This window comes from Apis laboriosa, unplaced genomic scaffold, assembly GCF_014066325.1.
Source record: "Apis laboriosa isolate Shangri-la unplaced genomic scaffold, ASM1406632v1 scaffold58_cov148, whole genome shotgun sequence".
Taxonomy (NCBI): Eukaryota; Metazoa; Arthropoda; class Insecta; order Hymenoptera; family Apidae; genus Apis; species Apis laboriosa.
This window is the reverse complement of record NW_025223827.1, coordinates 624254-648751: the sequence shown is the minus strand read 5'-3', so window position 1 is coordinate 648751 and position 24498 is coordinate 624254. Positions and strand designations below refer to the sequence as shown.

At 29.2% G+C, this 24498-nt stretch overlaps 1 protein-coding gene across 3 annotated transcripts in view; it reads right to left on the bottom strand.

Moving 5' to 3' along the window:
* The window catches only part of LOC122717746 (bifunctional heparan sulfate N-deacetylase/N-sulfotransferase), a 193235-nt gene that overhangs the window by 17735 nt on the left and 151002 nt on the right, over positions 1-24498 (bottom strand). The window contains exon 1 of one of the 3 annotated variants that reach the window (XM_043942119.1): positions 8247-9589. The exons of the other annotated variants lie outside the window; for them this stretch is intronic. The gene's annotated coding sequence lies outside the window, so the exon portion shown is untranslated. Of the gene's footprint in view, positions 1-8246; positions 9590-24498 lie in introns of those variants that run through there. 3 annotated transcript variants of the gene reach the window in all.

Genomic DNA, 24498 nt, shown 5'->3' with positions numbered 1-24498 from the left:
TCGCGCTGCCGTCCGATAAAACGACTTTATCGTCGAAATAAACCGATGAACCCCCGCCGATCAGGATTTTCCGAGGTGTTTCGCGAAGAATGCGACAGGGGCTTTCGAATTTATTGGCAACGCGTGGGCGACAGTTTACGATAGAACGGGCAAGTACCATCGATATCAATGATGAATTGCAGTAACGTATGAATTGTACTCGGCTTGACAGACTTAAAAATTATTAGTGATATGCAATTATTTCTCGTTAGATAGTCGATGAAACAATGTTTGATCGATTATAAAATATATATATATTTTTTTTAATAAATTTCAAGAATTTAGAGATCAAGTATGTTTCATATACACTTAAAATTAAAACTTAAATTTTATTAATGTTGAAACAGAAAATTTTAAAGCTTTAATTCTAAAGATATTTACTATATTTATTCTCTCATTCTTGACAAATCTCAAATTCTAGACAAGTAATAAATGTTGTTCCTGGAAGAACATAGTATGCATTTCCAAGAAAAATATTTAGAACGCGGATTCATAATTTCTGCAGTGTATTAAGTGTTATGAATAACTTGAATTGGATATTTTTGACGAATAAAATATTTAATTTCTCCTCAAATTTTTTTTTTTTTTATAAAAAGTTCAAAGCGTGATTATTATGATTTGATATCATCGTGCAAAATATGTATAGTAGGAAGAAGAAGATAATGTTCAGTTTTGAAATCATTTATTATATTACAGTTGAATATTCAACTGTAGTATATCAATTCAATTTGAGTAATTGAAGCCAAAACTTTGAAAGATAGACAGATGCATTCTGATGCATAATTTTAAGGGAAAAATGTTCCTTGTTGTTTATTAGAACTCTCGATATTTCGATCGTCGTTTAACAAGAGCGATATCTCTATCTGGTTTGAAACTTGGCATCCATCCAAATTGGAGCCATTACAAGTTATTCTTGAAACGATCCTTCGGAAATACTTTATAATCACATCCTCAATTATTGTTAAAAAAGTTAAAAAAAATTCTTAATCAACAGATAATTGCAGTTTATATCCCATTCTAATAGTTCTATTCAAAAACAACCGTCTATCACGTTCGTTGACCGAAGACTCTATCTATGGGATAAGCTAACATATTACTTATGCGATGCGATAATATAAACAAAAAAAAAAAAAAAAAAAAAAGAAAGAAAAATTCCTAATACAGCATCTCAAAACAAGCTTATTGTTTCACATTAATCAGATTAAACTTAATCGCAAGAAATTCATGTGTAGACCCTGTAATTACTATATACATATATGTATATACAGCTCCTCCCTCTGCATATCATCCTCCCCCGCAGCGCTCCTAATTAACCTATAAACCTGTTATTAAAACGAGCAAATCAGATTACCATTCATAACATTATCATGAACCTTCTCTCTTACGATCTTCCACCGACTTGTACCACTCCTTTCAAACTTAATCGCGTTAACCTTATCGCTCCACGCTCGTCCATCCAGACGTTTTCCCCCATTCACGGCCGGCAATTAACGTTCGAGTAACAGTTTTATAACGAGCCGTTGGCGAGAAACTCGTGAAACTCGTCGTAATTTCGCGCGAATAAGCAGGCCGGACACCACCGATGCGATGCCAAATGCTATCAACAGTTTACGGGGTCGGGAGCGTGTTCGCGTGTCATGGAAGAAAATTGCAGTTAACTAATGAATGAATGCAGGATAATTCAGCGTTCGTAATCGGTTCGATAATTGGCAACCGCCCATTAACGACAGCCCGACAATTTGCCGAGTTAACGAACTGTCATAACGAACTCCGAACGTGGCTCTTTTGTTCTTGGCCGGCAATTGCCGCGCGAGCCAATTCCCGGACGTATGCTCGAAACGCGTGCATCACCAAACCCTTGCCAAGATATCCTCCGGGAAGGGGAGGGGGTGGAAGGAAAGAGAGGGAACGAGAGAGGATGTTTCAAAGGCGGTGGCGATGGATCGATGGATCGGATCCATCCCCTATTGAAAAACGAAATGGCTGCAATTAGGAGTGTTTCGCGTGGTTTCGCGAGTATCGGTCGGGCGCAGGATCGACGAAGATTATGGTGATGGTTACTGTACTAGTTATCGAGTGGAATAATTGCTTCCACCTCTTTGAATCGAGGATGGAGAGAGTGGTTGGTGGTGGGTTGGTAGGTTGGCCTGTAAAAGGAACTTTGGTTTAGTTTTGATGGATGTAGTTTTTCGTATCAATGGCTTTGAGGTAATTGGAAATGGCAATGCGATCGAATAACGCGTCAAGCAGAGATTTTTAACGGTTCGAATTAAGAATAGAAGTTATTTTAATTGAATTACTTTAATATTTTATTATTCAAAGCATCGATGTAGGATAACTAGTATTAGTATCGAATTGACTTATAAGCGTTTTAAGTGAAGTTATTATTCAATGTATTCTGAATTTTAATTAGTTTTTCAAGCTTGACAAGCTTTCTTTGCGAGAAAAATGAAAAAATATAGAATAAAATTTTTTGTTCGAAAAATTTTTCAAGATTATCGAGGTTAATATCTATTATATATACATAATTATGGCTAAAACATGTTTGTGTAAAATGTCGATTTTATTTGTAAACAGTACTTATGCAATACTTTAAGAATTCTAGATGCAATTGATCGGTATTTTATTAATAGTATTTTATTATTAAAAATATTTTATTAATAATAATAAAAATGATATTCTTTTCCTTATACACAATTGTTTCTTCTATTAATTAGAATATAATTATATCAATAATTAGATAATCTATATTTCAAATATGTTTTCACAAAATATTGTTTATAAGAAGGATTGGCATTATAAGGAAAAACATATTTTAGTCTGAATTGTATACATATAATTGTATATATATGTAATAAATGAATGTTTAAATTCGATTATTTTGAAAACTAAGATTTGAAAAAAATAGAATTAAAAAAAAATATAATTCTATTCTATTTCCTTACTTTTTCAAGAATTCTCGGTATTATTCGGTTGCACTCTATATAATAAGTGATAGAAATTTTAATTTTGAGAGATTGATAAATCTCAATTTTTGAATCCGCTTTATAGAAGATAATTGATGAAAATATATATTTTAATTATTATTTTAATAACGTTAAAAATTTGACAAATTTTGAGAACTGACATAACAAAGTTCTAGAATTCATTTTAGAGTAATCAAGGTTGTTGTTGTTATTTCATTCAACAAAATTAATATATAGAAAGCATAATTGAATACCGTAAAAACACAAAGAATTCAAATTTTTAATCGTGCAAATTTTAATCTTCGCGAATTTCGTTTAATTTATCCTCGGTTTCCGGTATAAGTTTATTTAATTGAATTTATCCATTGGTGCTCTTAATGATATTCCATAATTTGTACGTTCCGTGTCTGCGTTATTCAAAGGTAGAAATTTTTTTTACATATTCATAATGCAAACAATACAAATTATTAAGACCATCCTCATTATTGAATGCTGTATTATTTTAAACATTAGCTGGAATCAACTGAATTGAATACACTATCAATTAGCGATGTTATGAGGGAACGGATTAATTGAATTTCTGTTCGAATAATTGAGAGAAAAAAAAAAAAAAATCGATATTATGTGACAATCCCTCGAATAAAAAAACTGCTTCAATTCAAGAATCACGAGGCTCTTATTCGTTTCATCGCATTTTATATTTTAAAACTCGTCTTATTATCTCTTCCCATATTCCCGGAAATAAATTACGTTATTACATGTAAATATTTAATCACACAGAATTAATATGTTCTGCATGAATTAAAAATTCATTCTGGAATTGTTGGCGATATTATAATTCTTTCCATTTCCCGATCAACCTATTAATACATTCCATGTGAAATGTTACACATTTTCCATGATGATTTGAGTGAATCGATAAGCACTTTGTCGAAGTTTCATATTTCTTTCTTGTTAATTGAAATGAATCCAAGTATAATATCCAAACATTTCATTAAATATTTCATTCTATCTTTTATCTCTATAAAAGTAATTTCAATGAAATTGAAGATTGGATATAAAAATATAAAAAATAGTAAAATTGTTTTATTATTGAAATATTTATTTTTTTTATTAGTCTTTTTTAATAACTTTTTAAAAGTTTAATAAATTGGGTAATAAATACTATGAATACTATGAAAAAAAAGAAAGTAATTAATTACTGTAATTACTTACGATTACTTATAAAAAAATATTAGATCTTGTGAATAAGTATATCAATCATCATCCTGATAGTGTTATGAAAATTTTATGTTGTTCATTAAAACGTTATTAACAAAAAACGTTTCTTGAAAACAATTCACTTTCAATTAAAATTATTGCGGTCTTAGATTAAAACTAGTGTAAAAATCCAATGTAAACAAATTAAATTTACTAACAATTGAACGAGTTGTTATTTAATTTTAAAAAATTTTAAAAAATGAAATTAAAAATTACGAAAATTAATTGATGTCAAATAAAAATTTATCTAATTTTCTTCTTCGTGATTTATATTGAATTTCGATAAAACGTTTATTATTTAATTATTATTATTAATTTATACCCTTTCTCATCCCCAATATTGAATTGTCTATAAAATAATCAAAAAAAAAAAAAAAAAAACCTACTCAAGATTTTGATTTTGATTTTTCTTATGAAATTTAAAGGACAAGGAATCATTCCAAATATCGATAATTTAATTGGAAAAATATATATATATATAATAGAAACAAGAAGCTTGTTTGAAAATGGTCGCCGACCAAAAGATATTCTCTGAGCCCGTGAGATGTTCAAATCGGTAGGTATATAGTTGAAGAGAGGGCAACATCGGGAGACAATGGTGGCCCCCAAGGAAAAATAATTTACCCCTGGGGGCGTGTTCCAAAGAAGTCGTATTCGCCTCGTAAATTCGGTCCGACGTGTGCCATCCACCCCCTTGCCCCCCGGTCCACAAGGTTTCCCACAAGTCTGAAAAGCTCGCTCCGCTGGGTCGTCCTGGGAAAACAACTTCATAATTTTCGGGAACTTTCCGATTTGGCATGCTTCTGTTACGAAGAACGACGATGAAATTTCTCGAAGCTCCCGTTGTCCTATTTCTTTCCCTAGGTCTTTTGATTGTACGTCGCCGGGAGGAATTTTTTCAATTGATCGTTAGAGTTTGATATGTGACCTGAATATCGCGTTCCTTTCGTTTCTTTTTTTTTCTTTTGTTCTTACAAATTATGTGATATTCTTTTCAGAAATATTATGATTGATTATTTTGATTATTTTATTTGGAAAATGTAAATAAATTTACACATAACTTTCTTATTTGAAATATAAAAATCTAGCATTAAATTATAATTTTCGTGTTTTAAAAGAATTGTTATATTGCTATAAATTAATTATAAAATTTAAATGAGAAAAGAAATTTTTCTCTGAAAAGTAATGAGATATCGATAATAAAATAATTTTTTCTATCTTGAGAAAACTATGTATAAATTATTCTATGTGCATTTCTTAATAATATTAGAGTTTATTCAACTCTTTCAAGTTCATTGCTTACTTCTATTCAATGAATATCAATTTTATACTATTATTTTTAATAGTATCACAATATAGGAGATCTTTTAAAAATTAATTCACAAAATTTGAAATTATAATTTTCGATGATATCTATATTTTATTCCATATTTTATAATATTTTATTACATATTCCAAGAACCTATATCAATATCTCTTACTACTCGTCATCCTTATTCTCGATACTCGATGTTATCCGACAGAAAAGTTCATAATTCAGAGTACCGCGTTCATGCAATTCTTATCCATTGCTTACTTCCACTCGATGAATATCAATTTTATACTATTAGTTTTAATACGACAGAAAATGCGATATTTCAAAAACTGAATTTGAAAATATAATTTCAACGATATCTATCAATATTACATCATATTTTCCATGAAAATATTTTACTATTGTCATCATCTTTATTTTCGATTCCACGTGTCACCAGATGAAAACACCAGTTGAGATTACAGTAGTTCAAGGACTGACAAACAGATCGAAGAAGTGACGGGGAAAGAATCGGCACGATCGTGCAAGGGACTCACTCAAAAGCTAATCCGATTCCGACCGAGCGATTTGAAGCGATTCGAGAGTCAAAGTCTCGCGATTTCCGTACGCGTCTTGAATTTAAACGCGGAATCGACTTGCGAGGGGAGCGTATCTCGTTGTTCCACGATGTTTCCTTCGACAGTCGAGAATTTCACTGTGTTGTTTCTGTCTGGTATTATGAGGGAATCCTCGTGTTTCCCTTCTTCTTGGAAAAAGTTTCTCCTCGAAAATAAAGCTTCGAAACGCGCTGCCCTTCGCGCCAGAGTTTTCGTCCAGAAGATTCGTGAGAGGCATTGATTGTCGTCCGTGGAATATCGAATTAGCTGAAAAGCTTTCATCCTGATCTGTGCTTTTCATCGAATCTGAATCTAATCGAACAGAAGAAGTTGTATTCTGTGATGAAACGAATAACCAATGCCTCCAACATTTGTTTTTATATTTTTCTTCTGTATACCTTTATCTGCTTTATTTTCGTTGAATTTTAATAAAATTCTTGTTCATTTAAATTAATTTTGTTTATCTGGTAATTATTTAAAAATTTTATCCTTTGATCTTTGATGATCTTTTTTTTTAAAACCTTATCAAAATTATCATTCTTGATTCCAATAATTATGTTGGGAAGATTATATTTCGTGATTGTTCAATTAGAAACTTATTAACGAAAATGTTTTATTAACGAAATAGTTTAGATTAAATTAGATTCAAGTTAGTTTTAATTGAGTTTATTGTTACATATAATCTGGTTTTAATTTAGTAGCCAGATTAAGGAAATAAATCCAAAAACAATGCAAATTTTAAAATCAGCTAGCAGTTAAACGAGTTTTCATTTAATTTTAATGTGAAATTAAACTTTTTGTGCTCGAAGCCTTTTTCGCTCAGTCGAACCACGATTTTCTGTATGTTCGATGAATTTCTTACATATTTTCTTCTTTCTAACTCAAAATGATTTTACACTTATGTATCTTTACATATAAATAAAGAAAATTTGTCAAATATTAAATTCAATCGTTGTTTCATGTAATATTTTATAAAACGATAGTCAATCGATTGCAAATGCATCCTCGATTTGTCAGGCCAAGTATCACGATAAAATGTTTTTCATCTTTCTTATTTCGTGGAGAGCAAATCTTATAATCCTTCTCAACTCTTGTTAACATAACCTCTTACTTCATCTCTATTACTTTGCTTCTCTCTATCGTCAATTTCTTTACGGATAGAAGTAATTTCATCATTCGATAACGAAAAATCAAACTTATATTATATATCTTGAATCATTACCATATTTTATGCTTACAAAATTAAAAAACTTTGAAAATAATATTACTATTCCTACGACTGTCAAGCAATGTCGAAGATGCAATACGATCTAATTTGAGATAAGAATCTATTTAACATTGTATTATTCTACATTTCATAAAATTATATCTTATAAATTATATAATGAGCTTAGAAATCTATTCATGATATTCTAAAAAAATTCAATAATAAATAAATATTATCGAATTATATTATACATTCGAATCTAAATGGTGGCTGAGAATCAAAATCAAAATTTATTTAATTTGTAATTTCATATTTATATTGGCTTAATAATTTTTCAATGAATAATAATTGCCAAAATTTTCACAACATTAATCATTATGATAATCTTGATAACATATTAAAAAATCATCGAGATCGAATGTTATTTTTTTGTAAATATTCACTACTATTTATTTTAATTTTAATAACTCTGAGTCTACGTTACTACTAACATTTCTACTTTATTCATTATCGATATGTTTTCTTCAATTAAAACATTCAATATTTATCAAAAAATCAATGTTAAAAAAAAAAGACACGGTATTCCAATCAACAATATTAAAATTCATAGGTCACGAATTCACGGAGCATAAACATATATTTGAAAAAAATAAATAATCTTAATTAAATATTTTCCACCGATGAATGGCGAAAAGTGATATTCTCTTGCTTAAACAATGCCGATAAATAACGTCGCTTAGAGGAAGACGCAAGAATCGTGACGAAAGGAAGAAACATTAATGCAGAGTCCGGAGAATACTCGAATACAGAATGAAATTATTACTGTTCCCTCGAAACTGTTTCCAGTTACGGCGCATATTTACCATGCTTTCGTATTAATAACTAACTGCAGGTGAAAGTAGACAAGTTTGATGCAGTTTCAACGTGGCATCGCTAACGAAGTTCTGTGCTTCTCGATCCTCGACCGTCGTCGTCGTCGTCGTCGTCGTCGTCGTCATCGTCGTATTTCAACTTCCCTAGAAAAGGAAAGGGAAACAATTTGTCCGATAGTTTCGCGAGCGTGTTTAACTTGAACATTTTTAACGATCTCCTCCCCGCCACTCGAATCGAATCGGAGATTTTCCCCTGCAAAAGTTTTTCTTTTCCTCGTTCCCTTCAACGAGTCACGACCGAGTCGAATCGATTTACATAAATGAAAAACGGATGGTATGTTTTTGTTGTTGCTCTCTATTTTGCTCGATGAATTTATAATTTTATTGCCTACCATGACACTTCCCCTCCTCCCTCCTCTCTCATCTTTCCAAACAGAACAAGTTCTAATCCGCCGATGAAAGAGGAGGAGGAATTAACAAATGGAACGAGGTTTGTTATCTTTGATCTTTGAAAGATTGCTAGGTCTTCGGGATAAATCGGAAAAGTTCGAGCGAGATCGGATAAGATCTCGATATTCTCTATTAGAAAGTTTTTAGGTTAGGTTTGGATTAAGTTTCCCACCCGAGATCCCATCTTCGGATTGATTCGGGAAAAATCGGACACGATCGATTCGGAGCTCGAGATCCAATTATTAAAGATGATATAAGGTTCAAATAAATGAGCGATTTAAATCTAAAATTTTAATTCTCGATCCCGAACAGACGCGGAAACAATCTTGTAATCGTTGAAATATTTTCGAAAGATTAATTCTTCGGTGTAAAGACACTGTTGCCAAATGGTGTCAAATACGACAGAACGTTTCCCGATCGTAAAGCACAAATCCGCGTGATATCCGCGGATCCTGAATAACGGAGGGAAATATAAAAAGTGAGTCGAAGTGCTTAGTTCGTGGAACGATATCTCCTTGCCATTGTCGTTTTCTGTAAAGCCTGGAGAGGGTTGAAGTGATAGCGGAAGATTGGTGGGGATGCGACAGAGGTGGAACAACAATAGTCGAGATAAAGAAAAGCGCACTGGGAGGGCATTCGAGGACCAACGAAAACGTACAAGAGGCTGAACGAATCGGAGAGAAACAGACTGGAGATATCTATAAACGGGCGAAAGAGAGAGAGAAAGAGAGAAAAGAGGAGAATGTGAAAAAAAGAAATAAGAAGGGAGGGAGACGCGTGAGAGATACAAAAACAAGGGAGATTATGGGGGAATGAAAAAATTCATCAAAGCAGGAGAGAGAAAAAACATTTTAAATAGATGCGAAAAATATTGAAAAAAGGATGAAACATGAAATCCGATATTCATCGATTCAAAAAACTATTATCCTCTTGACAATTTAATATTGCATTTATATTTTTCTTTTTAAAAATTTTTGAATAAAATTTTTTAATTTTTTTCAAAATAAATTAATTTTTTTGATTCTTGAAATTTAATCCATGTCAAAATTGAAATTAGAACTTGAATTAGATTAAATTTAATTTCGCGAAAGTTAATTTAACAATTCAGTTTGTGCAACATTATGCAAATTATTCAAAAATATTTTGTTATATTCCTAATAAGATTTAACGTAAATTTTATTAAAAAAAAACCAGCGAATTAATTTTTGCAAATAAGAGTATCTCGTCACGATATATCTCTTCCAAGATGAAAAAGCGAAAAAATAAGAATCTTGCAAACAAGAAGTTACGAACGCTCGAAGCAAAGAATACTCTTCGAGCTTGCTGGTCATACGGAAATATGATTTTTCCTCAATACTCGAGAATGTACTTATCATCCTAGGTCTGATGTCCTTCCGATAGCCAAGAGTAAGACGGAGGTAAACGAGCATACTCCTCGTCAAGAGGATTTGCAAGAAGAGCAATGCAAAGAGAAGAGAGAGGGAGAGAGGGAGAAAGAGGGGGGGAGAGAGAGAGAGAGAGAGAGAGAGAGAGGGGGAGAGAGAGAGAGAGAGAGGGAGAAGATACGAGATAGAAGAGATGCTGCTCTCGGGATAGGATAAAATGCCCGAGATCCTTTTAAAACTCTGACGTATGAAATCCGTGGTGGTGTTGAGAAAGATTCTTGAGAATTTCATCGAGGAAACCGCAGCATCTTTTTACTTCCACCTATTTCGAAGGGAATCGATCTGTCAGCCTTCGCAAAGGAGGATCGTTTCGACGACGTCTTTCGCGGTTCGTAAAGTCCGGCCGTGCAATCTTCGGATGACAGAGAATTCGCTTCAGGGGGGACGCCGTGGATGACGCCGATCTCTCCTTAAATTGAAATCGATCAGGTTTGGAAATACTTCGGTCCATTTCTAAACGAAAAAGATAGGATGTAATACGTATTTTTTGAATTCTATCATTTATAAGATATGAAAGTTTAGAGGATTTCTGGAAATAGGAATTGTATTGCGAGTATTTGATTGTGTGGTATTTTTGTGAACGATGATACATTTTTATTGAATTATTATTTTTCTTTTTTTTTTATTGAAGTTTAAGAAGATTTAAAAATCTTGTTCGATCACAACATCGTTTTTATTTATAACAAATATTATATTTTTTAAATGTATTGATTAAACAGAAATGTTACAATAATAAACTGAGAGCACTATTTGCAATATTTTGCAAATGTTTATTAATAAATAATTTGTTTCTAATCCTATTAAATATTGAGTATACAAAATACAACATATACAGAATATATTTATAAATTTATATAAAAATTCTAGTATTACGCATTTCAAAAAGTTTATTGAAAAATAATATTCCATTTATGAAAAAGTTTAAGTTTCTAAATTTTCTTGAAACAGAAATCATAATAATTCTGATAGATAGCAATTTTTCATCGTTTACAAATATATTTAATGATTTAATCTTTTCAACAATCTCCAATATTACGGTAATATTGATCTAAACGGTGAGTTTAAAGTAATATATTATTAATGCACATATCACTTGGATAGATCCATGAATGCCACGTATCGTATTGAAATGGAACTTAACTCGAAGTGATCCGTATTGCGTACATAGAAGGATTCGTATTCGTTTATTATTAGTGAATCTCTCACTTTATGATTTTTATCTCATGATTCTTAAAACTAATATAATTTATGTTGAAATTTTATATATCTATATAGAAAAAGATTAAAAATATTTTTTACAATTATAAACTGTTAAACAAAGAGTGTGGTCGTTTGCTAAAAGATATTTTGATTTCTGCCGATTTCTTTTGAAAATAATGCCGATTTTGTGTATTGAAGAAATTTCTCTTTTAGATGGCGGCAATGAGTTAATCAGTGGCAGTAGGTGATGTGACGCCAGAGGGAAAGAATCGTACATCTTATTAAGCATTATATTATTTTTATTTTATATATGTATATTTTTCTTTGCTGTCTCTTTCTTTTCCACACGTCTTTCTTTTCACAAATTTTACTCGTTTGCCATGGGAAAAAATGATGGCATATATCTGAAAAAACAGATCAACGAATTTCTTTTTGTTTAAAAATAAAAAGATTTTTGATATATTCTTGTGTATTGAAGCTATAAAAATCGTTCATCATTTTAGATTTATAGGATAAATGAATACAAAATATTTTTTTTCTTTCTATATTTTTACTACATTGAAATAGTAAATATAGAAAGTAATTCTTTTTCAATATTTTTTCAATTTCACCGTACTATCTTTTCCTTTTGAAATCGGGTTTGATTTATCATCATAGAATTTTTTTTTTTTTTTTTTTGCTCAGATATATCGCTTTGAAGTTATTCCATTTTTAACATATATGAATAAAAACTTATTGAAAAATATTTTATCTTGATGTTTGATGTTGAACACTTAAAAACAGTTATACATTTTCACTCTATTAGTCTTTTATTTGAAAAAAATAAGCCAGTATATTTTTATAAACTCTCTTCTTGTTTTTCATTAAAAATGAAATTTTTAAAAAACTTTAAGAATAATGAAATAGAATGGAATAATTTTTTAATTTTATATTTCAATAAAAAAAAGAAAAAATTAAAATGATAATTTAAATTCGATTTTATAGAATAATATAATGAACAAAATTGAAAAAAAATTGAAAAAAAATTACTTTTATTATTTCGTAAATATAGTAAAAATTGATATTTTATATCCATCAATGATTTATGTCTTGAACTTAGTGTGATAAGCAATATATCAAAAATTTTTTCATTTTTCAAACAAAAAAAAAAAAATTCGTTGATTGGTTTTTTCAAAACCGATAATTTCATTTTCTTTTATCCATTTTCCATATTTTATATAATATTATGTAAAATTATATAGTATTTATATAAAATTTGAATATAAAATTGCATCAACCAGAAAGCATTGAAAAATCATAAAATATACTATCATTTTATTCCAGAGTTTATTTATTGTTTTGTGTAAAAGGTGAATAAATTGAAAATAATAATTGCTCAAGAAATTCAGATATTTTTTCAGATATTATGGATGATACAATCAATTTTTATGTTATGGATGATACAACCTTGTTGGTCATCCTTATTGGGGGGTAAGAATCCAATTACAATGCATAGCGAAACTCATGGAGGAAATGAATTTGACGCGATGGTTTTTTGGGCTCGATGATGTATTGTCTTATTGTTTCGTGGTTTAAATTTAAAATGATTATGAAAAATGAAGATTTTTTTTTTATTTTTAATTATTTTTAATAAGTCTGAAGAAATTTTTTTTTATTTGGAAGTGAAATTTATTTATTGTTGAAATATGCGAACTTTAATTAAATAATAGAAGCATAATTATCTGAAACTAATAGATAAGAGAATTTGTTAATATTAAGAAATAAATTTTATAATACATTTTTTTTTACAATAAAATTGGTATAAAAAACAATTTTTACTTTAAAATTAGAAATCTTATTTTTTAGGAAGCTATCAAATCGTACAAATTTAAAAAAAATTTTAATATGTAAAAGATTGCATCTTACAAATAATTTTTTTCATTTAATTTCTGTATAATAATTATAGATTACTAATATTATATATTTTTGTCAATTTTATATTTTTACTGCTTTTTAATTTTTTAAGTATTTTTTATTTCATTTCAATAATTGATACTGAATAGACGTTTACATTTCAATGTTATTATATATACTAAATAAACGTATTCAATTTCAAATTAAATTTTATGTTCTGTAAATAAAGATAACGTGTAGTTCGGATAATGAAATGTTCAATCAATTTACGGATAATAATAAAAATTCTATTATAAATATATAATGTTGTAAATATTAATTTTGAGATTCTTTTCAAGATCAACGATCTTATTTCATGACATATAAATTTCTATACAAATTTCTTGAAATTCAATTTCCATTGAAAAATATGATAATTAATTATATATTTTTATTTATATCAAAAAAAAGGATAATAAAAATAAATAATAAAATAGAAATAATAAAAAAGAATTTCCATAAAAGAATATATAAGAAAGAGAAAAAAAATTAACTATACCTCAATTGATGAAAGATTAACGAATGAAATGAACTTTTCATAAATACTCGCATAAAAAAAAAAATTCTTTGCATCTTTTCTATTCCTACATATGAATGTCTAACACGTATTACCCTTTTCCGGGAGATTAATCGTGAGCAAAAAGCGTGGATTTTTATGAATGTTTCGTGAACGTGGCGTGAAACGCTGAAAGGATCCAAACACCAGTCAGATAATCATCTTTAATTATTCCACCGCACGTGTGTGTAATTTTTTCTGAAAACGTCTGACGAAAAAAAGAAAGAAGGAAAATGAAGAGAAAAAGAAAAGAGCTATCTAGGAGATATTTCGTTTGCGTTCGTGCTATATCAGGACTCGAAAAAGTTCTCAGGACGAATTGTTGTTTTTTCTTTGGGATAAACAATGAAGGAGAATCCGATAAAGCCACCTCTGCTTATGCTTTCAGCCTTTTCCGTATTTTTCTTTTTTTTTCTGTCTTTTTCTTTGTCCTCGCGAGACACGTGAAATAAAAAATGGAATGGAATCCTCATGGAAGGAAGATTAAAATGGGGATCTAGATCGTACGGCAACGAACAGAAAGAAAAAAACTTATGGAAGATTTAGAATTTCAGACAAATTTTCCTCCTTTTACGTAGCCACTCTTTTCCTTTAAAATTTATGACTAGCGTCAACGATGACATAACATCAAGATTCTCCTTTAAAAAAATTTCCATTTTAAAAATATAAAATATGTAAAAATGTATAATATATATTTTGTATGCAAAGTATGTGTGAAGATCCACACTTTCTAATTTTAGTTTTAGATTATTTGTTTCTTGTTAGATAGTATCTCAAAACAAATCTTCATTTATTTCTATAAAATTTAACAAACAATTTTAAATATTAAAAATAATGTCGTTCCATCTTTCTGTATGTATTAAAATCATATTGAATACAATAAAAATATTTCACGAAATAAAAAAATAACACGTACAAAAACACAGAAAACATTTCAACACATCCACCAATACTTTTCCCCATGAATCCATCCCAAATTTTTACCACTCCATTCCCAACTATTTTTCTTACCCCGGGGAAAGAAACAGCAGTAACTCCTAACTTCTAACTCCTAAATGGAGTTCTCCTTCCCACCTAATCGTCAACAATAACGATTCCATCCCTTATTTATCCAGCTTTGTCTCTACAACAACGAACCGTGACTTTCGAAGTTTACCGTTCTCCTCACGTAGTTTACTATAGCATTGATCGGCCAAGGTCCGTCCAAGAGACTAGGACATTATCGCTCTGTCGATATAGCCGAGGTTTGGCTTTATCGACGATGATGCAAATCACGTAACGCGATTGCGAGGCCACGTTATGAGGAATGGCTCGAACCGATGACCGGGGACAGCTAATCGATAGACGCGTATTTTCGAACGTGTTCAGTCGTTGGCAAATTTACGACGATCTTTTTTTTCTTCTCTTCTTTGATTTTAATCTTCTTTCCTGTTCGAATTTTCTTTTTTTTTTTTTTTTTTTTTTTTCGTTTTTTTTTCATTCATGCTAGAAAGGTAAAAATTTTTCGTGCCTCTACTCCTTTTGTTCGGAGACACGGTAAATGAAGATGATATATCGAGAAAAATCGAGACGCGTCCAGCGCTCAATCTAGGTAGAGAGGTACGGTGCGAGTTAGCTTAACTTCGACGGAAATCGTGAGTCACGTAACTTCTGATGAACCGATTGTTCCATTTGGACGGTTGAATAACTTCGAAGAGAGGAATCTTCGAATTGGGGATCGGAAGTTACCTGAATTAGTTAACGGGTCATGTATCGCAGAATTTCGTCGCGAGATAAAAAATACACGCGAGATTGTTTATATTTGAACGATTATTGTTGTCGTATCGATAATAATATAGTTGATGATTCGCTATAATATTTTTTGAATCTATTTTTTGAACCAAGATCCTATAATGATCTATCTATGATTAAAAAGATTTAGTTTCTATGCTTTATGTTATTATAACAAAATAAATTAGAGAAAAGGAAATGTATGTAAAGTCTAATGAATTTTTATGTTAAATTGTAAATTTATGGATTTATGAATAATTTAAGGTTAAAAAATATGTGCAGAAAATATATAATACATAAAATTCGTCGAATGAATTTCTCTTAATAGGAACATTATGCAATTGAATTTCATAAATTTTTTTGTACAAATTAAATGTCACGATGTATGTGGCAAATATATATAAAAATGTCGAAATTATGTCACAAAAATGTTACCGAAAGTTAATCTAATCTTGATAAATTAATAAAAAAAAAGAAAGAAAAAAAAAAGAAAAATATGGGAAATCGTCTGTTAAATTTATCTTAATGAATTTTAATGAAATTTATTTTATTATATAGAAAATATTATTATTATTATTATTTACTATAAATTTATTATATTATAATAAAAATGAGTCACAATAAAAGATTAATGACGGATAAATATCAGAAAAAATAAATTTAAATAAAATAGAATAAAATTAATTTAAATAAAAGAAATAGATAAAATTAATTATATACGTTGTCGAAAGAGACAACGTTATCTTTGAAACATTAGTCACTAGTTTTCTTTCCATATGTTATCAAGTTATGAATGTTTAGCCAACTTTATCTTTTTTTGGTAATTTTTAATTTCTATCTTCATTCATCTTTGTGACATTTAATTTCGATATATGTATAAAAAAATCTGATTTTTATGATTTATCATCAGTTGAATAGCATTCCGTTTTAGAGTTTTTAAATATATTTAAAATACATAATTGCAAATAATCTACTTATAGAATATCAAACATTATAACATTATATTTCTAAAATTTCTTTAAGATTTGATTAATATGTCTTCATTATTTATTTAAAGATTGACAAAATTACATGATGAAAAGATATCTTTTTCCATTAATAATTCGTAATTTATTTACGATAATATTTCAGACATCGCTGTTATCCCATGTTCGCGCACAAGGGATATAATGTTTTATACACGCGTTAAACTAATTGCTACGATTAATTTATCATGAAATATGAATTTGTTGTGCATAAGAATGAACATCCGATTTATCGTACGATCGCACATTATTTATTCCGGTCCCGTTCGTGTTTGATTTACGTTCCATTACGACATGTCGATGTTATTTACTTTTGTTTCGACTTTAAGAGAAAATAACACCAACTTAACTTTGTTCCACGCTAAAAGTTCGATCGATCATTTTCACCTATTAAATTTGATCCTTTTAATCATATTTTACATACGAATTTCGCCGGTATTATATTTCTTTCAAATTGTTTTCCGTTTGGACAATCTTTATTTTATATAAATATCTTAATTATAGATATTTATTTCGTCATCGTGAAGTACAAAAATATAATATAATAATTTTATAATTGTAATTTTATGAAGCAATGTTTAGAGAACGTTTAAAGAACGTTTGCTTTTGTTTTTGTTTCCCGTTTCTACATTTGTTAACAGCCGAAAGAATATTCATGCGACATGAGTTCTCCAAATTTTTAATAAATATTATGCTTTATGAAAATGGCATTAAATATCCGATAATATATCCACTCATTCATTTGATCCCACGAGAAAAATTTTAAAACAAAGCATTCCATCAAAATACATCGAACAAGTTTAAAACCTAGCTTAAAATTTCGTACACGTCACCAAAATCAGCAAACACTTTAAATCCTTCGAACTTCTAAATTTCACTCTAACCTAACAAATCCTATTCGATATTAAAAAGAAAAAAAAAAAAATATCAAACCTTCAAATTCCTCTTAAAAAATGTAACTACAAAAAAATCCAAGTGTCCAAAGAAAAATATCGAAAGATAGAAGAATACGGAAAGATAGAAGAATACAATAATCGATACTTGACGATAGATTAGAAATTAACGTGAGAATTGATTGAGAATTGATGCTGGAGAATGACGTAGCCGCCATAGAATTAATGAGATTCGGTAGCCAGATGAAAAGGCCTTGGGCCGACGTGAAATTAATGGAATTGTCGCACGAGCCATCGAATCGATTCTACTTCATCCTACGAAACGATGACCTGGATTTCCCCGTGAAACTCGCACCACTCGCGGGACAAGCCGTTTTCCTTCGTCACGCTTCGAACACGGCGATCGATTAGCGAACACTTCGGGACACCCGAAATGGCTCGATGCAACTCGTGCCCTACGTGATTTGCATCCTCCTCGATAAGCGTTAAACAAGCGACGATAACATTGGATCGGTTGTAGAGGGGAGGAGAAGCGACTTGGTCAGTTAATGATGGACTGTGTACCGTGACAAGAGCGTCGTTAACAAGCGGAGATGCTTCATTCAGGATGATGATTGGATCGAGGATTGGTCTGATTCGTTGATGCGATTCCGCCAAGAAGGATGGATACACGTCTGTTTCCGGCAGGGATCGATGGATTTTCGAATGGAGTGTTTTGAATGAAAATGCTTTGATAATTGTCGGGGTTAAGGAATTTATGCGATGGTTGTTGGAAATGCGCTAATGTTGGGATACGTTGAACAGAAATTTAGAGGAATGGAAAATTGGATGTAATAAAAATATACAAAAATTTATGATAATTTTTATTTTCTTTGATTAATGACAATTAATTCTATATCGTTGATTACTGATGTTAATCTTTAAGTAATACTTCTAACGATTTCTATAATTTAATATTGACTTTGACAATTATTTTTCATAACTTTCAATGCATTTTTCGTTATTAAGTCTAGATTTATCATTGTCATGAATAATCTTGATCCTCAATGACATTATGATATATATGATTCTCTCTATCTCTTTATGATTTTGATTATAAATTTTAAAAATGTCTTAAAAAATGACCTCCGTTGTGTAGGACACGATTCTGACGATTCTTCGCGATTTTCCTTACATTTCTCATTTCTTTCAAGGCTTTCCAACATTAAATTTTCACAAACATTTCTTTTATTAAATAAAATAAAAAGCTAATAAATATGCATAAATACATCCAGAAAACGAAGATAAAGTCTCCAAACCTAAACCTCTAAACTTTTTTTACAAGAAGATCGAAGAAAGAATATCGATGTTTCCATCAAGAGCGTACTGTGTGTAAAGCCCATTAAATCCTATTTACACCATTGCGATCCTTTTGGGAAAGAGGGAGAAGACGAACGATAGAAGAATGAATTTCGACGAGACCATAGAAACGAAATGGATGATCGACATCGGTTCAGGCATAACCGGCCTCTAGATTTCTGAAACGCAGAATTCCGCTTGTTCGCGGAAACGAATGCAACGAAGGGACACCGAGAATTATTCATGAAGGAACATTCCACCGTTCCCCTTAATACCCATCCCCTCGGAGAGTAAGCGAGTTCCGACATCGGAGACATCGGTTGTTTCGTATGCGATGGCCCACACCCGCTTTTCCCAGGAACATTCGTGTACTCCTGCTGATATTCAGGGACCAGCAATTTCTCCGTGAATATTTGGGAAATTTACGAAAGGGAGTATCGATTTCGTCCGAATTTTACGCAAACATTTTGCGAGACGGTTGTTTCTCGCGATGACGACGATGGAAGGAATGTTTTGACGGATTAATTTAGTTTTATCTCATATACGAGTGATGTCCGAGTTTTAGAGTTATTTATGCAAATATAGAGGGGGAAATCTATTTAGAAGAAATTATTATTGGTAATTTGGAATATCGAAATATTTAAAAAACTATAAATGTATATAACTATAACTATATATGTATATTTTAGATGTTAATTTGAGAAATTGTGAATGGTAAGAGTGAATTGTGTGAAAATTTGTGTAAAAATTGTAATATTTAAATTGTTATATTTTTCGTTTAATTTGTAGAAGAATAAAATATTCAAAAAGTTTTCAGCGAATTTGAAATCGTTGAAATAGTAAAATAGTAGTTAAAATATGATCAAAAATTTAATTTATTAATTTGTATTCTAATTTTATGATTTTATATGAATTTTGCAAATATCCTGAGAATATAAGATGTGAGATTGCTAATTCAGAATATTGAAGATGAAGATAATTTAAAATATTCAGTTACGTTATTCAAATTAGTAAGTGATAAAAAAAAAAGAATGATCAATTAATGAAATGATTAATTAATCAACTATATTTAATTTTAAGATTAATTTATGAAAAATAATTGATTGATTGATATTGTAACAATGAAGAGTAAATTTGGAGATTAATATCTGGAAATCAATATTTATGTAATATTATGGTTTCTATATGGTTATTATACTGATTAAATTGTAAGAGAGAATAATTTTAATAAATATATTTTTTTTTCAATTTTTTAAAACAAAGTGAAAGTAAAATATTACTATTCCAAATTACCTGCATTTTAACAAAAGTTTTATTTAACATATTATTTTTTAATTAAATCCAAATTTTAGATATTTTATATTTTTTAATATTAATTTGAAAAATTTACACTTTATTAGTTTCTCTATAATTCCGCGTAGTTTTGTTCGTAACCTTTGTATTTCTATTTATTTTTTGATGTATTAATTTTCTCTAAACGAAATATTTCAATAAATTTCTTTTCTTTTAAGTTTTTATTCTCATTGAAAATAATTTGAAACATTTGATTTAATTTGAATAATTATATATCGAGTATTTCAGAATTAAATATCGATCGAATTTATCTTCAGGATATAAAAAATATTTCTGTTTTGATTAAATTAAAACTAAATAAGCTTTTTCTAAAATAAGAAATAAATAAATAATAGAAAAAAACAAAAAAAGATTGTTTTATAAAATAATATTATTAAATATATTAAGAATTATCTAAATAATATTATTGAATTGCTGCAATAAAACTATATATGTGTGTGTGTAATGTAATGCATATGTATATTAACGCCTCTAATAAATCAGATCTTTGAGAGCTAGTAATGCTACAATTTTTCTACAGAAAAACGAAAATTGATTAATAAAATTAATAAAAAATTACAAAGAAGAGTATCGAGAATCGAAGCAGTATATGTGAAAGAACTTTTTCGAACTTCCCCAATTGGAACCACAGGAAACATATTATGGTAACAAAGATCATGGACCGGTAGCTCCCTCTAGATATATCCTTCCATAAGGGCTCTTCTTTCGGTCATAATCCAAATTTCCCCTCGCGATCTTTCTTAACTTCGTTTCCACAATAGATTTACCTTCGTGTCCTCACCATAAACATATACCGCCTAGTGGATTCTGAAAGTATGGGGAGAAACACAGCTGTAGCGGTGTTTCTCTCTTCTTGACAGCGATATGATTTATTCAGAACTTATCATTCGATGTAGACTCTCATGAACGCGGTATTTGCACGGACGTGACCAAATAGAATCGAGCGTAGAATGTTAGTCAGTTCTTGTATTTGAAAATCTCTTTTTATCTCTGTTTAAAAGAATTGAAAAAAGAATACGATATTTTTTTTTTTAAAAGAAAATATATCTTTTGGGAAAGATTGTACAATATATTTTTGAAATAAATAAATTTCATTGCGGTCTTTTTTCCTTCCTTTTTTTCTTCTCCAAAAAAAGCTTATATATTTATTTCGTTTTAATATCTCGAACATTACAATTCCATCAATGAATGCATCGATAACACGAATTTTTCATCTCTGTTATTGTAATATATAGAATTATCTGTGATTCATGGTACAAATGAGATGATGGAAATTCTATTTTTTCAAAATGAAATGATAATAATAAAATTTTATATATAAAAATTTTTTAAATACAAGTGAAATTAATTAATTTTTCATTGGATATGAATAAATTATCAATAGGTGATTATTCTACATAAGAAAAGAAATAATAAATGTAGAAGTTAAAAAATTTTTGTCATTTAAGTTTTTTATTTTTGAAAAAATAAAAGATTGAACATATAGTCAAGAAGCTATATAATCAATAAATTTTCAAATTCGATTTTCTTTTAAATTAATTTTTAAATAAAATAAAAATGTATTCATTTCTATTATTTGTTTATTTTCTATTAAGATTCTATTAACAATTTATTGATATGCTATAGAAAATTAACTAATTCTATATTTAAAAAAAATGTTCAAACTTAAGTCAAAAACAAAGCTTCCCATACAATTTTTATAATTATTATGTTCTTATATTAATTTTTATATTAATTTTTCGCTTTTATTATATTATTATATATTATATATCATCTGTATTATAGATTTATAACCAACATATTCGCAGAAATTCTCCGCATGGAATCTTTTCCCATTATTTCTGATCACTAAAATCATTCATCAAATTCATCAAACAAAGATTCTAGGATGATGCTGTCTATATGATAACGCTGCTTTTGAGGAAATGATACTTGAACTTGTATATACATTAAGATCCCAGTCCAGCAGGAATGCAATATAATCTCAAGTCGAAGAATGACATGTTCCACACACAGAGGTATCTAGCATCATCTTATGATCCAAAAGATTTACGACAAACATACGATTAATTCTTGATTATCATCATTGTTCTTTGCGCGATATTGAGATCGAATTAATTCGATTTGAGGATATTGCAAGTAGGGAGATCTTATTAGCTATTCTCGTACCCCACTGGGAACCCGTGATCCTCCACATTAAATCGAGGAAGGGATTTTCTGATGGCACGAACCTCACCTTGGGGAAAGTCTAATTAGAATTCGTTGTGAACGTCGAACTCTGATACGACAAATAGATAGTTTCTCTGTAATTATGCATCGTGCTCTGACTATTACTGTGACATATCTCACTATGAGAGACTTAGCTTTTCTATAGATACTTGTAATACAGCCCATTTATCGTTAAGAAAATACAAACTAACTTCTACACACGAATGTACATCTCAGTCTAAAGAGCATTCACACACGTATACATGCTTCTAACAAGCTTTCATTCACCACTACAATACTATTGCGAATGCGAATATTAGTATTTATTTACATGTCTAGGATGTTAATATTTCGTGATAGTTAAAACAAATACAAAGTTGATATACAAAAATGTTGATTGAAGCACATTTATTATATTATTAATTGAAATTAGACGAAGAGAGATGAAAAGAAATGAAGTCATTTTGTTGCATTGTATTATTTCGTTTATAATTTAATCCTTTGCACTGAAGGCCTCTTTCGCTCGGCCGAACTGTAGACGATTTCCCAAATTTCTTAGCTAACTTAAATTGATTTCACACATAAATTAATATATAAAACTTTTATATTCTAATATTTTATGTATCTTTACACGTAGAGAAAGAAAATTTGTTGGATATTAAAATCTATTGTTATTTTGTGTGATATTTTAATAATAACATAATTATCAAGATGCATCCTCGGTTTGTCAGTATCAAGTATCACGATAAAATGTTTGATGTCTTTCATCTTTTTTATTTTATTGAGAGCAAACTTTACAATCCTAATAACGTATTTTAACTGTCTATTATTTTTATTTTTCATTCATTCTATATTCTTCTTATATACTACATCTTTATTTTCATCACTATTTTTCTTCTCTCTATTGTCAATTTCTTAATGAATATAAATAATTTTTAATAATAATTAAAAATTATTTAAGAATGAAAAACTCGTCTTAAATTAATATCTCAATAATGTGTTTTCTTTTTTTTATTTAGTATCCATTATATTATTCTTATTTATATATCTCTATTTTCACCACTATTTTTCTTCTCTCTATCGTCAGTTTTTTAATGAAGAGAAATAATTTAATTCGTTATTTAATAAAGAAAAATCAAACTCATCTTAGCTCGAACTAATTTCATTACTGTATTCCATGCGAGTTTTGTTCCATAAAAGTTTGAAAACAATATTTTTATTTTCACGACTGTCAAACTCGGACTAACACCGAAAATGTAGTTCGATCACGATCTAATTTGAGATAAGAAAATCTAACTATTTGATAGTTATATTATTCTATATTATTCTTTGATAGATATTATTCTACACTTTATAAGATTATATTTTTTAAAGAGTTTAGAAATCTATTCGTGAAGCGATATTTTAGAAAAATCAAACATAAATAAATATTGTCGCCGTTCGAATTGCCGCATCGATCTAAGTGATGCCTGAGAGTCACCATTGAAGAGCAAAAGATTAATATAAAACCTCAGTCAAAATTTTTGTATTAATTTTTATGTTTGTAATAAAAATAATTCTAAAAGTTATTAAACCTCAATCAAAATTTTTGTATTAATTTTTATGTTTGTAATAACTTTTAGAATTATTTTTTGAAAGATATATTATTTTCACGAATATATTATCTTCCATGTGTACATATTTATATATGTATATATTAATTGTTTTAAGCAAATTAAAATTTTTCGAAATAACAATTTCGAAATAATAAGAACCGAATTTAGAATATGCGATTGATTGTTATAAAAGGATGGGATCAAAATGACTCGTATTACGTGAACGTTTTTGTTCAGAAATAGAAAAAAGTTCGTGCAATTGTCGAGATTCTCATTGACGAGGAAAAATCGTATTGGGGTTGAAAAGATTTCTACGAATTCTTATTCGTCGATTTTTCGTTTCGAAACGATTTATTGCGTTACGAGCGTCAAACGAAAGGAAACTTTTACACTGGGAATAGAATATATGGGAATTTTCGAAAACGTATTCCATTTCCAAAAACATCCCACAATTCTTTCACCCTCAAAAAAGCACCCT